We start from the raw sequence: 22,752 nt of genomic DNA on the forward strand, positions 1-22,752 counted from the left end.
GATACTGGATTCTCAGAAGGAAGTCTGTATTAAAAAGGGGGAAGCTGTGAGACAGAGATCACCTTACTAATATGCTTATATCTTATAATGCCTCTTTATTTCCCTTTGACTCTCCTACTTTGTTGTAAAATGCTCAGAATAGAGACTATAATCTCTCTTTGTAATTCTGAGGAAAACTGCAAAACTGCTAAGATGTGTCTATTACAAAACTAACTCATGGCTAGTAGACAGCAATACATGTGTACACAGAGGTCTGGCTAGAGATACCTCTTTTAGAAAGCAAACCAGCAGCAAGTATTACAGAGGCACACAGCTATTTTTGTTAGTCCATATTATCAGGGTATTGTTTTATTTAACAAACTCATCAATTCCAGTCACTTAGCTCATGTGCCTTTCCTGGACAAGTTGAGACACAAATTATAGATTTGCTTGATGTCTAATATGCTTACAGTACAGTTTTTATTGAGTAAATATTAGTGACATGATTGAACTGCTCATCCTTGTGGGACATGGAATATTGGATTAATACTGGATTATTTTTTTTTATCCCCTGAATCCTATTTACAAAATTTTCCTGCCTAACAGGATTTTAATTTGTTTGTAGCAAATTAAAAAATGGTCAGCAAAACTACTCAGAAGATGCTGGAATCTTGCTGTTCAGAGGCAAAAAGATCTCCAAATTACAACATACTAAGAGCACATTTGAAAACAGAGGCATCTGTGTTTGAACTTGAGGATTTCAGTGTAAATGTATAAACACTGACTAAATAGTCTTCAACAGATTTTATATATATATACACACATATAAAATAAGGTAATCTAGTTTCCTTTACCTTAGTTCTATTGTGCATAAGGGAAATCAGCAAATAAAAAGTTATTTGGAGTAGAAATGTCTCCGTGATTAATTATTTGATATGACTGACTACCTACCTATATAAATGACACAGTGGAAATTTAGATGGAAATGGGTTGCAGAGCTGCCAGGTAAGGCAGTGACAAAAGTAAGATCATCTAACCAATGCGAAATTAGAATGAACTCCTAAAATGTTTTAAAAATGATAATGTATTGGTAACATTTCTGAATTTCTAGCTGTTACATTACCATCAGTGTACATATAACTGTTTTATCACAACATCAAATCAGCATTTCAGGAAGCCCTGACTACCTTCAAACCAGGTGGGGAGAAGTGAGAAGTAGTCTCTAGTTTATGTCTAAATATTTTTACAGTGGGTACCCACAGCTGTCACTTTTGCTTTTGGTCCTTCATCTTAGCCACTTCAGCTCTGTTTTCAGCTGTTTTATTTACCTTTTCCTAAGGAGATATTGAAATGGAGCTAGACTTGGAACAGTGGCTGATTATAATTTCAGCCTGGTTTCAATTTTTGGCAGCTAAGTCTAAAGACTTTTGGAAACCTGGAAAAAATATATACAAGAGAGGCTACTAAAAGCATTAGTCAATTGGGAAACATCGCCTTTTCCCAACCGCATAGAATGGAATAATGAATAACATGGACACAACTATCAGTGATGTAAATTGTTGTCACTCCATCAAAGTTGATGATGAGACAATAACTGAAATTTATGATCTGAACTGTTGTTCCTCTCTGTTTCCCATAAGTAGATATATTAAAAACCTTGTTAGAGGATGTATCGAAATTAAAATAGGAATGACATGTGCCCATGGAATTGACTGTAACATACTGAAGGAACTACATTTGTTATTGAAATTTCATTGGAAAGATAAGATGCCAGTAAAATAACTGGAAGAATGTAATTTTCTTTCTCCCCAGAAATATTATGAAATACTTATAGTGTAACAGTCCACTTAGTAGATCCCTAAAGGATAATTTCCTTTCTCTGTCTCTCTATAGTTCCTTCTATTCCAAGTACTGCATGCTTCTTTTATTTATTTTCCTTTTATACCATAAAACTTCACTGTCATTAGTTATATTTTGTTAGGATACAAAATAGCCCATTCAGCAATTGTTTTGTATTCACACCTTGCATTTCAAAAGAGGAAAACAAGTTACAGAAGCAAGTGCAGCTGAGGACAGGCAACATAATCTGTCTTACTTGTATTGTATTTGACTCTATGGAAACTAACTGGCACTATTAATGAAGTAAGCTGCACTTCATCCTAAGTAAAGATGGCAGAATTTGAGTACTTTTAGGAGAGAGATGAAACTGGATAGATTTTACTTATGAGCACAGCATTTTGAAAGTAGAGGCTAAAGTAGATTTTCCTCTAGTTCTGAAAAACATTTAGCCTAGAAATTACAATAGACACAAGATTTCCTGTCTCGGGGAGTGCTAGCCTTATGCTATGCTGAAGACTCTCTCCAGCCCTTATCTCCCTGAATCATAAATAGAATTGTCATCACACATAAGAAGGTATCAGCTTAGACATCAAAACTGAAGAGATCAGTATGGTTCTTCTGTCCTTTATATCTAAAATGCATATTTTCCTTTATCTAAATGAAAGTCTTATACACCTTTTTCATTTTCTACTGAGCAGTTACCAAGAAATTCTTTATTTATTGCACCGATTTAAAGGACTAATAGTGAGAGTTTTATAGACAGGTTCCTATTTACTGTTGCTTGTTTGCAGAACCTGACCTTTACAAGTGAAAATACAAAGTATAAAAATGATGCAAGGTCGGGGGAGGGGGGGAATATAGGACACTCTGATTCTTGTCACTTGCAATTGCATAACTCCCAGGACCCCTAGAGAGTTGCTGAAGACAGCCTAATTTTGTGTGAAGGTGACAGACCCAAGTCCTCATGGCATTCAGTGCAGAGGCCCAGAAGTATGGACATCGCATGTAGTGATTCTGTTTCTGTTGGTGACTAATGAAAAGAACACAGACCAGTCATTTGATCTTTTAAACTTGGTTTGTATTGACACAAAAAAGGCAAATGTATGTGTGTGTGGATAAAGATACAGATATATGGATGCAGTTGAAAGGTTTTGGTTCTCGGGGTTTTTTGCTTTTTTTGGGGGGTGGGGGTGGGAGAATAAATTCCTTAAGCTCTTTTGGGATCAGGCTTACATTTATCAGTGAAATTAATACCCATGTCTATGCTCTTCCAGCCTCCAGAGCAATTTCCCAATAATGTGGCAATAGTCACTACATTGGGTGGAACTGGCTCTGTTAATGCAAAACTCTGTTACCCCTTCCTCTGAAGTAAAACTGCTGTTTCTTTTATTGGTCACGATAAGATCCCACCAATACCTGTTGTTATCTTTTTTTTTTTTTCTTTTTCACAGAAACATCATGAACTGAAGTTGGAAAAAAGATTTGACTAGTAAGCTAACATCTTTGCATTACTGAATGTCTACTGATATATGTTACTAGTTGGACCAGTCTGGAGCAACAATGTTGATCCAAGGGTTTCTACCATATTTTAAAATATTAGATTCAAATTGTACTACTAACAGTGGTAGTGCAAATCAGAGGAATTCCTGAAGACCTATCACAGTATAACCAAGAGCTGTACCTGGTCCTTATGATCCTTATCTTTCCACTTAAAGATAGAGACAATGTAAGAGCAGCAACCTAAGTATCTGAATTTTTTTCAGCTAAACAATAGAGCTAGTTCTTGTAGGGGTTTATCAAGTGAGAAGTTATGGAATTCACAATTTTTTGTGTTATTGAACATTACACCACCTCCCATCAGGGTAGTATTTCGGGTAACTACATATGCCGTAGGATGAAATGGCCCTGAAGTGGAAACCCCATCCACATCCCCACCTACATCAGCACCAGCAAGGGACAGTTGGCCCCTCTGTATGGCAGACACCTGGCAGAGGCTGAGTGGTGGTGCTGGGAACAAGCCCTTGTACCAACACCTCCTATGGGGCCACAGCATGTACATGATGTGTGCAGTCTGTGGGGTGCAAATGGGTGGAGCAGCCCATCATGCTGAGATGTAAGACATTACGAGACGGACCTTGTGTTATGTCATACTCTTGCTGGTGTCCTTTGCCAGCCCACTGCCTGGGGTAGTGCACTCTTCTGAGGAAACAGTCCATAGCAGGTAATACGAGATCAAAAGTGCACTTGTTCCTATTCTGAAACAGGATCCTGAAAACGTTAGTTCCTGCCATCAGCCCAGGTGTCATCTATCGGATGAGAGTCACTTAATCAACCTAGTTCTGCCTGCCTGTATTTCTTTACACCACCATCACCGTGTGGAGGACGTAGAATCCATTAAGTAATAGTGTTTATATTCTGATCTACATGTGTATAAGTAGAATCTGTATGTGTGCAAGTTTTTCAATGTTACATAAGCATAAGGAGCCTTATAGTTAGCATTCATAATTTTTTCTGAGATTCTGAAAGATGCTTCACAAAATAAACTTCCAGCATGCCATGCTCTGTTCTCTGTCGGCATCTGATTCTCCCTCTTTGTTTTACCTCTGAGCAAAGAATGCTGTTAAGCTCCATTCTTTATGGCAAATTTCTATGTTTTGAGAACCTGATATCCATCTTACTCTGAATTGCAGCTGTATTGACATTGTTTAATATGATAGCAATCTATTTTTTTTGATCTTTGGTAGGAACAGCTGTTCTTTATTGTACAGAGAGGAGCAGCAAATCAAATGGTTATTCTATCACTGATTTGTAGCTTTGTTTTAGAGGCGCTTCATTCACCTTGTCAGTTCACTTGCTCCTAATTAATCCATCTGCTAGAATCATCAACAAAGGATTTCCCTTATTAATATATCTCATATGTGTGATTTATGGCTAGTATTAGTGCTATCACAGTCATGGAGGTAAAGGATTATATCTGTCTTCTATGAACATTTAGTTTGCCTCATTCATTTTTCCAGCAGCTTTTATCTTACTCTGCTGGACTGCAAGCATGATAGCATGATGTAATAGATGACTCCACACACAGTGCTAGTGGTCTGTGCTTCTAGTCCTTTCTCATCTGGCTAATTTGACATCTTCTAGTTGAGGAAACCTTAAAGAACTCCAGCTTGCTTTGTTTAAGCAAATTCTGTAAAGTTGAATCGATAAAAAATGCAATTTGAAAATGTATTCTCATAAGAATTTTGGATTTAGTTATGTTCTGTGCTAGACGATTGCAACAGCAATAGCATACTCAGACTCTCAGGAGTGGATAAATCCTGTAGGTAAGTTTGCTGAAAACAGATGAACTTGTCCTTTTTATGCGTAAATATTATGTACTGTTTTAAATACAATAATGTATAGATTTTGTACTTTATTTTTTTTTAATTCTTGTTCACTAGGAGGAAAGAATGAAAACATTTAGTCTTCTACTTCCACATTGAGCCCCTTACTAGTTGCAGAATTGAGATCCTTACAGCTACAATTGCAGATATAGAAACTTCTATTTATATCACCCATAAGATATCTCTCTATAGAGAGTAATTATGACTTGCTCTTATACATGATTATTCTAAAAAAACCAAAGAAAACTTGTAGGGGTAGATCATAGATTATTATAAATGATCTGTTAAAGTGATTCTTCAATTGCGTGCCAAGAGGTTAAAAAACACTTATCACCAATGAGTGGATGGAGGAAATCTGCTGCTTCTGTATGTGTGCACCAGACCAAAGCTGTTTTAAACAGGTTGGATTTTCTCAACCCCCTTCAGTGTATTATTATCAGAATGTGGATTGACTGTGTCCAGTTAAGGAAAAGAAGGCAGCATCCATGCAATATGTGACTAGTCAAGAAGATAACAATTTCTCAAGGATCATTACAAGTAATGCAAACAGCAATACCCATTTTCACAGTATTTTTTGTTTCTCATATTTTATATAATTATGTCAGCATTAACAACAAAACTCATATTGCAACAAAACAACAGAATTAGTTTTAACCAATAGAGTTTCCAAAATTCAACATTAAATATTCCATTAAAATACATAATAAAGTGAAATTGGGGAGACAGAGAAGCTCAAATTAGAGGCTAAATTTAAGAGCTGATGTATTCTTATGTCAGCCTCAACAGATCTGTGGTGTGTGGAAGGCCCTGCATTTTAAATGCCAGTTTTGTTTTACCCATTGTGACTGAAGTCTTACTTATGTTAGAGTGGAAAAATAGTATACGCAAATTTTGAAAACTGTAAGTAAAATAGCAGCTTCCATTCCAGATTAGAATTCATAAAGTCCTACACTTGTGTTTGGTCTGTTTCCCACTGACATCACTTGGCCTGTGTGGAGGTAAATGAGGTGGTGCAAGATTGGAGCTTAACTGGGAAACTAGACCTAACTCAGCCATACTTTAAGAATGTTCATATTTTAAAAAATGAAGTGGATTTTTTTCTGTGCTGAACAATTGTTTACAGCAGAATAATCTTTGGGGTTTCTCTGGCAAAGGGTAATATTTTCTTTTTCAACAACGTATTAAAAACCATTACAAGTGAGAAAAGTAGTTTGGTTAATGAATGATGATAGAATTCTAGTTTCCTCTCTTCTGTAGTAGGAAATATTAGGTGAATGGTAACTACTGAACTGAGAAAGTGCATTAATGTGAATAAAAGCACAGCTCTTAGCAAGGTTCAGAAATTTGTGCAGAAACTATGCCAATATTCTTTATACCCACATATAAATACCATCATTTGGGAGGTCACTTTACTGAAAAATATGTTAGAAGCATGTGCAATACGTTGCCATAACACCTTTACAACTTAAAATAATTTTCTGGTCACAAAGAGCAAAAGCAGCAGGAGAAAATTAAGTCATACCTTTTCTGCAATGTCCAGACTTATCAGGCAGCTGAACCACTTGTGTGTGCAGCGATCATTTGGGAGTCTTATCTTCACTCTTAAGTTTGAATGATGTGCTCGTCATTCAAAGTTGATTAAAGAGGAAAGCATTTAGTGGTTTTAAATCTTATTCATTACAATAGCTGATGTGCATACATAATGTCATGGTAGTGACCTGCTACTGGGTTTTAAAGGTTTAAAAGGTTGGAAACATAAGGTCTGTCAAATCAGAGCCTGTGTAATTCAGTGTTTGCAGAAACACCTTTATCGGCAGAGCAAAAATGTAAATTTTTTCATGTGAAAAAATACAGTGTAAAAAGCCATATATAGGTTGCTCATAAAAACCAAACACTTTTGAATTACACAGCAATATACTTGTTCAGACCTGGTGTGTATTATGCTACTCATATAAAATGTGGGGAAAAAAGGTTATGTATTATATTAGCTGTTATATAGCTCTCCTGTCAATTTCATTAACATTAAAACTTGTCTGAATTACAAACAAAATCATACAGTCACCCCTCCTCCCCCTTCCCACCCTGATGTCTTAAGTGATGAGAGAAAAAAATTAGTCTATCAAAATATTCAAGAAACAGGGTGGAGAAAAGACTATAACATGCAGGCATCCATTCAAAGTAGGTGTTTTGACCAAACATGGGATCCCTTAGGGCAGAAAGATAGGTCACAAAGTCTTTGTCAGGCACGTAGTTTGCTCTGCAAGGCAAGATTTATGATTTTGTTGCTGGCTCCTCTAACAAGATAATTCCTGTCAACATATCGAGTTTGTGGATGAGGCAAGATCACAGCTCAAATATCTTCCATACTCTGCTCTTGTGCCAGTTGAGAGCTGATCCTAGGCATGTGGCTCCTCTGCAAGAGGTATGCACATACATGCTGCTTCAGCCAAACCAGTATCACATCAAGACATGTCCACGGTGGCCATGGCAGTGTCCTTTATTTTGTATAAACACATATACAAGCATTTGATAGCATTAAGCTCATAACGTAAAACTCCTTGTAACAATGGAGCGCCTCTTGATTTCGTTACAGGGAGGCTACTGCTGGGACCGAGGAGGTGTCGTGCTCTCCAGTAACTGTGTAGTTCACTCCTCTTGAAGTGTTTCTCCAGATAACTCTCGCTGTGCCTATTTAAGTCATTTCTGGGCCCTACGCTCCTTTGCTGAAGATTGATTCCCCCCACTGTAGAAGCTGCGATCAAAAATGCGAAATAGATCATCTACACCACAGATGAGGATGGATTTGTGCTAAAATATCCAACTGTGAACTGCAATAGTCAAAATGGAGAAACTTGGTCTCTTCTGCTGATTCTTACACGGAGGCTGTTGCGCTGGTCAGGTAGATGGTAAAATGTAAATGGTGGGATGCTGGACCCGTGCTTGATTTAAAGAGGCTGGATTAGAGCAGGTGTCCAGGTGAGAGCACAAACTGAGAGAAAGTCTGTTCCTGCCTGGCTAGACGTATAGGGGCAGGACAGGGTCCTGTGCCAGGATGGCCACGGCTGGACTGGCAGAGCTCATCACATCCCCGTCTGGATCTTTACAGGTCTGTCAAGTCTCCAGAAGACAGTAATACCTTATAACATCAATGACAGTTTCTCAGGGCAGTGTGAGTCAGACCCACATTTTCGAGCATTTCTTATACGCAAAAAGTTAGAATATAAAGCCTTTCCTAACATTAAAACATTTTAAAGGTAAAAGCCAATGAATTCCAGATCTTTATAAACATATATATATGTGTGCATGTGTTTATGTACACAGATATTAATTTTCTCAATCCTTTTTGCATGCCATCCGTACTGTGATTAGCAAGGGGCAGTGAAAGTTAATTATGTTCAGAATGGATTTAATCTTCTCTCTTTACACATGTTATATTCTTAGATGATGTGAGACGTTGGTCTAATTTGGTAGGGTGAGAAAGGGTGAGAAGGGACTTATTCCAGAGATTCAAATTTTTGGACAACATGCTGTCTTGTTATAGCTTTAGCAGTCACAGAAGAGCAAAACACGCCTGGCAATACTGGTCAGTACAATGCTAAGACTTAATTACATATTCCACAGCTCTTGTTTTGCCCTATGTTTACATGCTTTTCAAATTCTGGAAAAGAAACCTTGTTAAACTACAGTGAGTCAAACATGTTCAGACAGATACTTTAATCTCACATGCCTGCCTTGTTTCTCCTCCTCTTTACTCTCCCCTCCATTCCCATATCCTTTTCTTTGAAATATTACTCAAAATCTAATAATCATCTCTGGTCATAAGTTTCAGATAAGATTACTACAAAGTTTCAAAAGAAGAAAGTATTCCAATTAAGTTTCATTTTCACTTTACCTATTGTATCGCGTTCTAGAAAATTAATTAAAACCTTCTTTCGAAGGCAAAGTGACATTCTCTTGTTCTATTTATATCTTTTAATTATTCAGATTGTTTTAATGCAGTCCAAAGCCTTCTTTACATGGCACATGATGCTAATTAAATACCTGAAGTGATGCTTGATCGCATTAATTTCACCACTGATTATATAAAAATAAACCGACTTTGCAGTAGACTTGCCAATAAGTCTAAGTAGATCAAGAAAGAAAAAGAACATACTCTTTCCTGAACATTTTTATTTATTTAATAAAATAAATTTATTTATGCCTTTTACCTTCAGTGTGACCTCTTAATATCTAGTTGTCACTCCACACTTAAGACAGCAATTATCCACCTACTATTGCTTTCACATCAATCCATCATCAGCTTTTGCCAATCAGTTCAGCAGAATTATTTTTGCATGGGGGTTTCAACAAGAGAATAAAAGCTAGATGCAGTGAGAGACTTAGCAGTGTTTGGCATTGCAGGAATGAAACTTTAACTGCTTAACACTGGTACTGAATTCAGAAAACATATGTGGGTTTCCCAGGCTCTTTACACCTGCAGAGGGGCAGTAGGTGCCTCAGAAGGGAATGAAATGACTCACAAATGGAAAGAAAATATGTGCAGAATTTACCCCTGGGAAGTGCTGAGTCCAGCAGAAACAGCCCACCTCTCTCCACAAGTTAGGTACTGTGCCTTGTGCCACAGGGAGTGCAGAACTGTACCTGTAAGGTAGAGTTATAGAACCCCTCTTCTTAAAATGAGGCTATTTTTTGCTTTTACGAAGTAATGGGAGAAAGAGATATCTCTACTTATCGCCATTGCTGTTCATTTTTAGACAGCAGCCAAACAATTGGAGAACATCAGGTGGCAAGAGAAACTAAGGCTTATACGTTTCTCTGTTTTACCTGAAAACAAACCTGTTATTGTGTTCTGGGAAGAACCTAATTTCAAGATGTTACAGTACCTATGAGAATGCTTAATAAGCACAGGAAGCGGAAAACCAGAGAAAATTAGATTAAACTAAGATAAGAACTTATATAAAACAATAGGGAAGACTACAAATAAATTTTCCGTGAAATCCTTTGTTTCCCTAGGTAGCTGAGCAACTCTGCAAAAAGTGGGTTTTTTTCCAATAGTTTGGACATTCCAATATATGTAGTGAATTTTAAATGTAATTTGTTATTTTAGAACAATATTATAATTGTACAGCTTTTTTGTAGACAATTGCATAAAATGCACATTAACTGTCATTCCTGGATGAACTAAACTTTGAGAAGGTTTAGAGCTCAGCTGGTTCTTTCTCACATGACTGGATAAGTTTAATCTTATGCTAAGCCCTCAGCCCAAATGTCTGTCAGTCAGAATGGGAAAGAGCAAATAACTTAGGGGAAAAGGTTTTATGAGAGAGTAGATGGCCTAATTTACAGGGAAAAGGTGTGAGGAAGAGACAGGGGTGGAAAAAAGTTTGCAGGAGTGGAGGTTAGAAAGGAGAGTGTGTTTGGGTCCTTTCTGGGCTGTTGCCTCGTGAAGCTGAGGTACTGAAGCTGACGACTTTTGAGAGTAAAAGAAGCTAGAATAGAATATTCTACAGAGCGTTAGTACAGGAGTGAGATTGTGGGAGAAAGAAAGGACATATCAAGGACAGAAGGCAATATCCAGTTTAGTCTTATGCTTCGTGTTTGGTTACTGGTGGCTGTGAGAGGACCACCTGCAAACTACTGACAAAATTATCCTCAGGTGAAATGTATTAGCAGAGGATTGGCTGTAGATCTCTTCCCTAGTCCACTTTATAGCTTCATGTTTTGTAGTAGGGAAGAGATACTCTTTTCCTTAGTTCCTTTATTGTACAAGTATTTTTTATTTCAGTAGCTGTGAGTATGGGCCAAAACCAGGGAAACTGAGGTAGGAAGTGATGCTCAATCCAGGCAGGTGGGTTGCTGTTGTTAGTTGCAATTAAGTTTCTTGACTCCTGATGTACAAGGCTGATTATTCTTTTTGTAGAGTAGTAAATCAGGCCACCCTTTAACTGTATGAGTAATGAGGCTCATCTTAATGAACCTGTGACAGAGGTTAAAATGGGACCAAGGGAATCTGGTTTCTATTTTCCTCTTCTTCCATAAACATTTAATTAGCAGAGTGTTTATCGAACTCATAACTTTAATGTCTTTAATCCATCCCTTAGAAAAATGAAAGATTAATTTAGCAAGGTAAACTGTCAGTGTTTTTTAGGAAGTGATATAAAAAGCTGAAGCTAACCATGTCTTAAGCAAAAGGAAAAGCTAACTGGACAACAACATGTCTTCCAAAATAGTATAAACCCTGTACTTTGAGACTTAGGCTGCTTTTTTATAAGCAACCGTGAACTACAACTGAATGTAATAGGGCAGAAGTCACAATCAGGTTTGGTGGCTTGCTTTTTTTAAAAAAAAAATGTTTGGAATATGTTGGTGTAGAAATGTCAAATTGAACTTTAGCAGCAGTGACAGGTAAAAGAAGGGGTGTAACAGGTATTTTCTATTCCTGAGTAATATCCCCAGACTAACTTCTGTGAGGAGGTTCTTGGGTTCGTGATCTGTGACACTGTTTTTGAAATGGTTGTGTTAAAGCTGATCTTATAAAATTAATCCTGTACAAACAAATGTGTAGAGAACAGATTTTTGAACTGTCAATCTAATGTCTTTACATGTGGTTCACATGCATCTTACTGTTCTTCCTGTAGGCTGTAACTTGGGCCTTCTGGGAATCTTAGTTAATCAGGAAACATGCAATGAATCCACTGACTTTAAAAGACTGCGAGAGAATTATTCATATCCTTGTTCCTACTGAAAATTTCCTTGGAATTTTGATTATCTGCTGCCTGTTAAAGGAATTGTTATGAATAGCAAGATTTTGAATGGCAATGCTCCAGTACTTATCAATAGGAGAAAAACCATTTGGCTGGTTTGAACAGGCGTGGTGTACTTAAAAGGAAAATACTGAAGGCTTCAGAACTAACTATGTTTTTGTGGATTAGCTGCACAGAGCAAACAGAAACACTTGTAAGCAAAGCATCCTGATTGTACAGAATAGTTTCAACGGATGTCTTGGCCATTTTCCTCTTCTCAGTGCAGTGACATCAAGGAAATAGCATTGCACTTGGAGAGTCTGTGCTCTCTGAAGAGTTTGTGGCCTGGAACAGAGTACTGCACTCAAGCGATAACTAATAGCAGTGAGTGATGAAAACATTTTACATAACTTAAAACCAAATGGAATTGCAAAAGGATATGAACTAATGATGCAGAGGAGAAGAGGGTGGAGAAAAGGAAATTGTGTAGACAAAACCCGAAACTTACATAAGAGCTCAATACTGGGTCAGACCAAAGGTCTATCTAGTACCGTGTCATATCTTCAGTCCTGGCTAGTACTAAATTCTTAAGAAAAAAATACATATATAAATGAGGCACACTGAGAGTATTTAATGCATGGATTTGTTTTCTCTACTTTAAACAGCTAATAGTGTAAGGTCTTTATGAATGAGAATTTGTATTTGGACTAAAATACTCAGTAGCTATTGATGGACTCATCCTCTACCAGTCTAAACCTTCGAATCTTTTTATACTCTTTGCTCCAGCATGTTATGAAGGCCAAGAATTACCCAAACTAATTATATGGTTGTGTGAAAGATGCTTCACTCAAAGCTTTTAATAAACGACCATGGTGGAAACTTCTTGACAATGCAGGTCTGCCATCAACTGTTTAAACCTGTGCTACTTGGCTGCCTCAAAAATGCTAACAGATTTTTTGAGACACAAATCCAGTATTATTGCTAGAGGGATTTTTTTTTACTCAGTTTACATAGACCCCAGTTATTCATAATGCACTAATAAAGTTACATTTCAGTACAACATCTACTAGTTTGCCTAGGGAAGTCAAGGTTTTAAGTTTAAGACTGTTGTTATATTTTCCCCCTTTAATTATTTTGGTAACAGCACAAGCTCTCTGTGTGTGTTTTTCAAGGCGCTAGATTAAATGTTTCTGTCCCACACTTTCTGGCTTTTCTAGTATTTTATTCAGGAGAAACTGTAACATTCCATAAGTGCTTTTGTTTTTAAATTTCAAAATGCATATTCATAATTTAAATAAGTTGTAATGCAGTCAGTTATTTGAAAAAGTTTTCATTGGTCTTGACACTGAACCCCACTGATGAAGGTACAATGGATGGTACCTTACCATCCAAAGTACTTCCATTCACAGTTTGTGATCTTTCTTGCCAACCTCACCGAGCTGGTCTTTGTCCAGTATTAGGGAAATATAATGCTATAATATCGGGGTTGCTTGAACACCTCATCGGAGGTTTACCTATTCAGGATTCATCTGAATATTTTCCCATGAGACCTACAGGCAGCAAAACCTACTGTGATGCTGACTGCAGGCTGCTCTGCACTGCTCTTCAAGCAGACAAATGACTTTTTTTATGGGACCATGATGGGTGACATTTTGCAGAACAAAAGCTGTTTGCTAGCTTACAGAAACACCTTTTAGCAAAATAAACAATCATGTTATATGTGTCTTACACAGTGACACACTTAGGAGTCATGTTCAACCAAAAGACTTGAGTGGAATCTTTTTCTACTAGTTCTGCTGGTACAGTAAGAAATTCTGAATTATCCTATTTCAGGACAAAGAATTGCAGCCCTAAAAATAGTAACAACAAATTCTATATCAGACACATGACATAGCACATTCTTTAATCTGAAAGTATTTATTTGCTATAAAGAATTACAAGTACTTATGTAAATGAGAAAAAATTTGCAATAGTCTTATGAAAGTTTAATGAACATTTTATTCCATTAAATTACATTGAATAGATATATACCAAGTATCAGGTTGTCTTCTGGGCTGCTTCCCCTATGGGACTGTCCAGCACATGATCCATAACTGACTATTATTGAACATGGGGGAAGAGTAGAGTTGGGTGAAAAGAGTAAAAACTATTACAAACTATTAACAAAGGACATCTCAGTCACAAAATGTGTGCACTTTAGAGCATTAGCAGTGGCTCATTTAAGTTAAGGTTTCACACTTGATGGCAGATATAAAAAGACATTTAATGCAACAGTTAATCCCTACATTTTCAACTCTCTTCTGGATTCAAAATGCCTTTGAAAACTTTCTGCTGGTGTCCTGTAGGTAAAACTCCCTGTTTCCATTCTTCCTGAACTTCGACTGGGAGGTGAGAAAAGTGGTGTTAACAGGACTGTGTTCATCCAGCAGTCTGTTCTCAGATGCTTGTGACGAAAGGGTTAAAATACACTATTGAATTCAAGCACTGCTTTCATACAATAAAAGCTTTATCTCAGTTACCTGAAGATGTGAATTACCTTTCCCTGCTGGCAGACTATAGGATGATGGTGGTGACAGTCGCATACACAGTAGTCTAACTTGTGAAAATGTTCTCTAACTCTATAGATGAATGTAGTAATTGTAAGAAGAAAATAACCACCTTACCTTCACCTAGTTTGAGACAGAAGCAGCGTGAAGCGAAATATAATGCCTGTGGCTCTCTAAGCTTCCACTGCAGCTACCGCTGCATTTACTGAACACTTCAATGGCAACTTAAGCCTTCAGTGGAGCTACTCCTGCTTACACCAGGCAGCCCAGTGTAATGCAGTAAATTTAATATTTGATGAGGTCTGAAGAATAAAACTTAGAAATACCAGCACATTTGATGTAAAACTAAAAAGTAACACAAAAGCTGAATACTGCAGTGTACGTATAAAGGCTGGAGGATTTCAGAACAGTAAGGATAAGGCTTGGAAGAGCTTTCCCATGGAAAACATAGAGGCAGTCCCATCACTTAGGGACATAATTTTGTATGGGGTGTGGGTGCCCAGGCCGGGCTGTTGGGGGGCTGCCCTGAACCAGACACAGCGGGTTCCAGCCAGCTCCAACCGACCCACCGCAGGGCACGGCTGAGCCCCACAGCCACCATGGCGGCACCACGGGGAAAGCCTCTGTCAGAAAGGGCAAAACGCTGCCCAGCAGCCGGGGCTGAGGGGAACAGTGTGAGACACAGCCCTGCCAGCCCCCAGGGGAGAGGGGGAGGAGGTGCTCCAGGCCCCTCAGCAGGGATCCCCCTGCAGCCCCTGGAGACACCACACTGGAGCAGGGATCCACACTGCAGCCACGGAGGACCTCACGATAGAGCAGAGTATGCCCTAAAGGAAGCTGCAGACCATGGGAAGGACCTGTGCTGGAGCAGGTTTGTCCTGCAGGATTGTAGCCTGTGGAGAGCCCGCACTGGAGCAGAGGAGAAGCGTGAGGAGGAAGGAGCGGCAGAGAGGAGCTGTCATGGACTGTCCACAGGCCCCCATTATCCATCCCCTTGTGCCGCTCGGGATGGGGGACGACACAGAGGAATTGGGAATGAAAGAGTGAAGTTGAGAGCCTAGGAGAAAGGGGTTGGGTGGAGGGGGAGGTGGTATTGCAGTTTGTCTTCCTTTCTCACTATCCAAACCTATTTTAATTGGCAATAAATTATATTATTTTTCCCCAAGTCGAATCTGTTTTGCCTGTGATGGTAACTGGTAAGTGCTCTCCCTGTCCTTATCTCGAACCAAGAGCTTTTTCATCTTATCTTTTCCCCTTGTCATGAAGGAGGAAGGGGGGAGTGAGAGAGTGGCTGGGTGGGCATCTGGCAGCCAGCCAGGGTAAACCCACTGCAGTGACATGCAAGAACATATATGTAGAAATATATATGTATATATGCATTTTTATATCTAAGATTTCAGACTAGATAACACCATAATGGATTTCTGGTTTGGAGATGGTCAGACAGTCTAACTTTGTTACACTGATGCATGTGAGGTCAACCCACCACAAAATTTACCAGCTTGTTATGTGACAGCAGTCAGAGGAAGGTACACTCTCTGGAAGGACTGGTCCCTTCTGAGTTCTCAGACCTTCTGATGATGATGTAGAAAAGACAGGGTTTTCTTTATCATCTTATTTTGTTAACGTTTGGTTTTTTAGATATGCTATCACATGTTAGTCCTTAGTGGGACAAATGAAAGAAAGCAGGCTGGTTGAAGGATTATTTGTTGTTGTTTGTTTTGAGGCTGTTTGATCAAAGAATTAATTTCCAGTTCTTTCTATTAGTCAGCTGAAGTACAGAGCCTGTTGTGGCAACTGAAGCTGACTACTGTTAGTAGTGATGCCACTGTAAAACGCACAGGAAAGAAAAATGTTCCAAAGTCTTAACAGACTCCTGGTGCAAAGTCTTTTGCTGCCTTCTCATTTTCACTTTCCATGTGCTCCAAGGAAGTACCTGCATCAAGGTGAGAAATTTTGAGAGGGCTCGTTGCAGGCCCTGCAAGATGTTATCCAGATTGTAGTATCATACTCTTTCACAGCCGACTTGGAAGTTTAGAAACTACCTCTCACTGAAAGCCAGTAGGGTATGACTTTAAAATTATTTTGATGTCTTGCACGATTTCAACGAAAAGCAAGTTACTATACAGCCAAAATATATTAAAATGTGAACTATGCTTCTGAAAATCTTTGCAGTCTTCCACGTTAATCTTTACCTATTTAGTTTAAGAAGTTAATGCTTCTGATAGAAATCCTCAGCTTGTCCCTAGTTCCTTTAAGAAGCATTAACTTGGAAGTAGCCCACCTAAGAAAGCAAGCCATCTCTATGCCAAAAATTGTTTTGGCACTGACACGGCTGACTGACTCCTCTCTTGCAAGATTTCCCTTCTAAATGCCAGTTGCAGACCATCATGGGGCTTGTGCAGTTCTACGTCAAGGGACCTTCTCTGATGCTTTTGTTGTAAGCAGTGCCCTCACTCGGGTTGCCTTCTGCATTGTTATCACGCTGGGTCTTCAGAGAGATGACTGACAGTCATCTTGCCAAAGCTATGGATGAACCTGGCTAAATTATGCATTGAATTCTGAGCCTATTGCTGCTGCTTTGAAAGAGGCCCCAAGTTTAGAGATGTTAGAACATCAGTGTTCATAAAGCCTCAGCAAAAGACCAAATTTTGTCGTGATATATAGGTGTGTTCTCCATCCTTATGAGTCACTGTTGTTAGGAGGTGAACACCATTAAGTACAAACATAATAAGATGAAGACAAATAGCAGGAAAAACTGCAGGAAAATTGAGTACGTCAGGCCACACAATGGTGTGCAAACAAAAAGAACAGAGAAGTCCCACATATCATGTTTTCATCATCCTTTGAGAGCCTAGTTCTTTATCTTTTTTTGTCCTTGTTTTCTTTCCCAAGTTACAAGGTCCCTGTACCTTCCCAATTGTGGATTAATGTCTTCCCCCCACAGCAAAGAAAGGAGTTCTTCTTAATGTAACGTAGTTGTGATTATGTACAGGTCTGCCAGACACAGTCCTCTCCTTTAGTGCTGCTTATATCTGGTGTGTACAGTTCTGTGCTACATGGCATAGTTGTGAGTCAGCAGCTGTGTAGCCCTTGGGTCACATCACTTCTGTGGTTGCCCCTTGTTGTTCCACCCTCCCCACCCTTGAGTCTGTGAAGATTGGTGTCCCCTCTTTGTTTGTGGCTGAGTCAAAACACCTTGGAAAGTGAGACGTTATGATTGATTCATCAAGAGCAAACAACAACAAAAAATAGTTGAATGTCATGAATGATCAGGTAAAGAATGCTTGCATGTAGCATCAAAACCTTGATGTTTCCCAACTTTATACGGTTTCTAAGCTAAAGTACACATTGTATTTGGAGAAAGGGGAGGACAGGGTGGTTTTCAATACATTCAGAGATGAAGTTTAAATAATTCTTGGAAAAAACAAACAATATGAAAGAGATGGGGGAAAATTACACTAATGGCTGAATAAGATTAGTAATTGTTAAACATATGCAAATGGCACACCATAGAACAACATTAAGGTATAAAATAATAACAAAAGCACTTTTAACTGACTGCATACAATTCAGTTAATTTTTTTCACATTTATTTAAAAAAAAAATCTTCTAACTCTGGTGGATTCGGAGGTGACTAGAAGTGTTAAAATACTTCAAAAGCACTCTGCTTGTACAAAAACAGTAGTTCCAGTCCTGTCCTAAACAGTAGGATTGAAAAACATATCAGAAAGTCTGTTTTCTTACTATTTCCAGACCCTCTTTGCAGACCAACAATATGCTTATATACCAATATGCTTATATACTTTAGTTAGGATAAGATTCAGATAAGAACCCATTTTGAGATATTTCTTCCAACAGGAGTGACATGTTTTGCAATTTGCCTGTTGCTCAAATTCTTTGTGTGAAGATCAAAAAGGAAATCTTTTTTGTGTATGGATGTAATATTTCCACGTGAATATATGAAGCTTTTCTTCTTATGTAAAATGATTTTTTTTAATGAAATTTCTAAAACTCTCCTCTGAATGAATCAAAAAATATTATTTTTTTAAATGTTTCTAAAATGAAAGACAAGCCAGGCTGTTACGCTCGCTCTACGTTTGCACTCTCTTTATAAACAGTGTTGAGGATAATCCATCATCTGTCCTGAACTTCAAAATGACGACATCTGGACTACATCCTCACAATGGTGTAGCACTGACACTTCAAACAAATGCAGAAAATGGTTTAAAAAAAAAGCACAATTTACAACCATCCCACGAGCATAATCATCTGTGTGCAAACAAAAGACTAAAAGACTCATTTTTGCTGGAAATATTTGAAGTTTCTTTCTTTTTCCTTTCCCTTTTCCTGGCTTTAACTTATTGAACTTTTTAGTTAAGGCAGCCTGAAGGCACTAAATTACAGATGGTGCTCACTCATACTAAAATTGAAACCTTCCTCTTTCAAAAGGTAATTGTTTCCAGTTGATACATGCAACGTTAAGTGGGTAAGTCAATCATTTCTAGAATGAAAATAGCTCTTATATTCCTGAGAAGGGAAACTCCCTGAAAAGATCTCTCTGTCCTAAGAAAAGAGATTGCATGCTCTTTCCTTTACATATGATCTAACTTTAAGCATCAAACCCGCCCACAGTAACATTGGCAGAAACAGATAAAAGTAGCAAGAGTTCCTTATTATTTGTAGTATATGAATACAAAAAACGGAAACAAGCATATTATATATTTGAAAACATAAACATTACCTCTTAATATTTTAAAACTTTCTAAGAAAGACTGGTCCTAGAGTCCTAGAGCCTGCAGCCTTTTTGAAACTGGGAGTATTTTGAACAGCAGATCATGTGGTAACTACAAGAATATGTAAACAGTATATACCATTTGATAGTGCACTTGGTTATATGCCTACTCACGTTGAAAAAAAATCCCAAATAATAATATCTATTTAAATGAACACTACTGCAGTCAGAAGAAATATAAGAAAGTTAGATTCATTCTATAACTTTTGATAAGCTTCTTGAAGGCGTGCACACAAATAGGGGTTTTCTAATTACTTAGTAGCTCCGGATCTAGAGTAGGAAACTCTGCTTTTTGTCTTTGCAGTTCAACACAGATGCGAGCACAGACCGTAAAGGAAAATGAACGGTGCCTTTTCTCACTGAGTTTCATAAATATATGCTGATAGTAAAGGCATGCTGAGCTTCAGGAGTCCTGTGCCTTATTTCAGCTCTGAAGAAAATGTGCTTTAGGGTTGGTTACAAATTCTTCTGCCTCTGAACAACCCCTCATTCAGTCTCCTGCTCTCATTGGCTTCTTGTCCCAGACTCTTCTTTCTGTCCCCTATCCTCGTCTTCTAGTTTCTTGTCCCTGTTTGCCCTCTTTTATAGAAAAATAAGATTAACCACTTAAATTTGTGTTGTTAAAATCACGTCTTTGAGCTATTTCAGAGCTCTCTTCTTACAAGTGGAAAAGCTGCCACGAATGCATACTTCTAAGTAACATAAGTAGTGTTGCACACAGACTCTCAGAATAGTTTCTGTAACTGAGGTACGAACATCAAGGCCTGAATGCCTGGTGCTTAATTTGAATCATCCGAGTGAGCTGGGCTCAATCAATAGCCATGTTTGCTTTATTCAGGAACAAACACACTCCAGCTTATTCCTGCTCCAATGAAAACAAAGCTATTTCCTATTGTCCATTTGCACTTTTGTTTACTTTATCTGAATCAGATAAGAGTTACAGTTTAAAACATGTGAAGTTAGCAACAGCTCCCTAAAATTTTTGTTCCACATGGATGGCTTGCCTCTCTCTTTGAAAAAAGACTCATTTTTTCAAGGGGGGCAAAAAGGAATGAGTTATTTTATGCACAGAGACTGGCCCCACATACAGCTTTGTAAAATTATTGTAAAATGTTCATGTTAAGGCATAAGATCTATCTTTCCAGTGGGAGGGAGGAAAAAAACCTTGTCATGGTAAAAAAAAAAAAAAATATTAAAATTAAAAAGAAAGGAACTTTGAATATGTGCAGTGAGGCAGGCATTCCTTAAGAAAGCTTAGCCCCTGGGCAGCACAAGGCCTCGGTGCTCCCTGATGTTTTCCTGCCGACCTTCCTGGCAGCTCCCTGCCCGCTGCCGAATCTGCTCCCAGAATGCAAGAGGACTGCGGCTGCTGCTGCTGCTCACATAAAAACCCCAAACCAATAGAATATCCTTGGGCTCATGAGGTATCACATGATCTTTCAGACCGTCTAAATGCTTGGCTTAATGAAACTCAACTGAACAGTTCCTTTTACTTCGCAAGACTCCCTGCTCATTTCAGAATTGAAGAAGGGCTTGCATGCTGCAAAGCTTATTTATTTTTTTTTTCTCCAATCTGTGCCAGCTGGTCTAGAAATAGCTATTATCTCCTGCCAATCTTGCTCCTCGGAAAGAATAGTGCATGTATCTTTTCTGGGTGGGGTTTTTTTTTCACTTTCAGGACAAATTCACACAAGTAAAAACCTGGTTTCTCTTTTACCTGAACTCTAAGGGGTATAAAAACATTTGTAAATCTCCCTCCTTTCTGAAAAATAAATGAAGGACTGACTGAAATTTAAGGTAGAAGAAGCCACTTTAAAAAAAAAAAAGAAAGAAAAAGAAAAAAGCACAGCATGTGCCTAAGCATTTTGCTGACTGCGACGAAATTAAGCATAAGCTTAAATGAACAAGGGGAATAACATCCTCTTTTGCCCTGCTGGAAGGTCCCTGTTGTTGGGGAGGTGGGGGTGCCAAGGGAAGGTTTTTAAACAAAGCCATGTTTAGTGCGGAATACCAGTTCCCAGGCAGAATCTGTTTATCAGACAGGGAGCCTGGCCCATGTTAGTCGTACTGCAGATCAGCTGTTCTGAATTCTTTCATACTTCCATCTCCAACTTTGTGAAGAATATCAATTAAAATCATAAGTGTTGAGAAATTACAGGTAGCTGTCATTGTATATCTTCCTAAGATAATTAAAAATATTCTTATCTCTTAGTTAAGGCTTCTTGCTGCTGCAACTAAAAGCATAACACTTAACCTGATTTAAATCAAAGTTGAAGACAATAGTAAAAGTGAAGAGTGCTTAACTAAGCAGTTTGACCTGGGTGGTGATGGTCAATATGCCTGGGCTTACGGTGTGCTATAATCATGGATGCATCATATGGTGTTTAATAGACTCTCTGTCTATTGTCGATTTGAAAGGCTATCCTTTAAAAAAGTGATCACTGACTTTTTGCTTTCTCTGCTCTGTCTATAGTTGAAAACAGAATAAGCAGAACTGCATTAACTGCGACTGTATTGTTTGTTCTCTGTGGAAACTGGTGGTTTCAAATGAATGCAGGTAGTAGCTAGGTAGCGTAATTAGGTAGCATATAGAAAATTTGATGATGATTTATGCAATATTTGTAAAAAGATTGAAAATCAGTTTAAAACAAACAAATTTTAAAAGATGTGGTAATGAGGATACCTTGGCACTTAAAACCTGTGGAAGGTAGATCTTTCTCATCACATTTTTTTCTCCCACATTTGTTTTATGAAAAAAATACTTGGAGAAAAGCAAAAAAGCAATTACACCTCCCTTCTGCATTTTTTTAATCTAATTTCCTAGGTGCATTGAAAAAAACATAATGATTTGGCAAGACACAAAAAATAAAAGCTTTTTTAAAAGGTAGCTCTATTTAGTCACTAGTTCTTATGCTGAGAAAGAGTCCTGAGAAAATTTCTTATAAAAATGGCAATAGAAATCAGTCTGGTAGCTTAAAAAAGCAGCCCAATTCAAGGCATTGGGGGTGGTGAAGGGGAAGAAGAGAAGGTGATCTCATTAATAAAACAAAGCATGGAGTGTCTGGAAAGAAGGATGTATTATGTTGGGAATCAAGTGAAGGATGCACTTGAAAGGAAAAGGTGCAGCTTGGATATTTGACCGTAGTTCTTTGAGAAAAAACTTGATTAAAAAATTGAGAGAACAGTCAATCCTCCATAAATGCATAATTGTATACTGCTGCTTCCCACACAATGGTTCCTTTATGGGCTGCCTCCTGCGCTCTGCTCTGTACTAAGCTCCAGCTCTGACAGTACAGGTATGACTTGGAGTCTTGAAGATTTTGAATGTTGGTGGGTTGGTTTTTTTTAAGCAGACTTCAGATCTTCTGAGCAACACAAAGGCTTAGCTTGTTCTGAACCTAGGTTTTTAAAATTCCCCTCAACTATAAAGAGAAAAAATTAGTACTTTACTACCTGAAATGCAAATA

Source organism: Charadrius vociferus, unplaced genomic scaffold (genome assembly GCF_000708025.1).
Source record: "Charadrius vociferus isolate BGI_N301 unplaced genomic scaffold, ASM70802v2 scaffold201, whole genome shotgun sequence".
NCBI lineage: Eukaryota > Metazoa > Chordata > Aves > Charadriiformes > Charadriidae > Charadrius > Charadrius vociferus.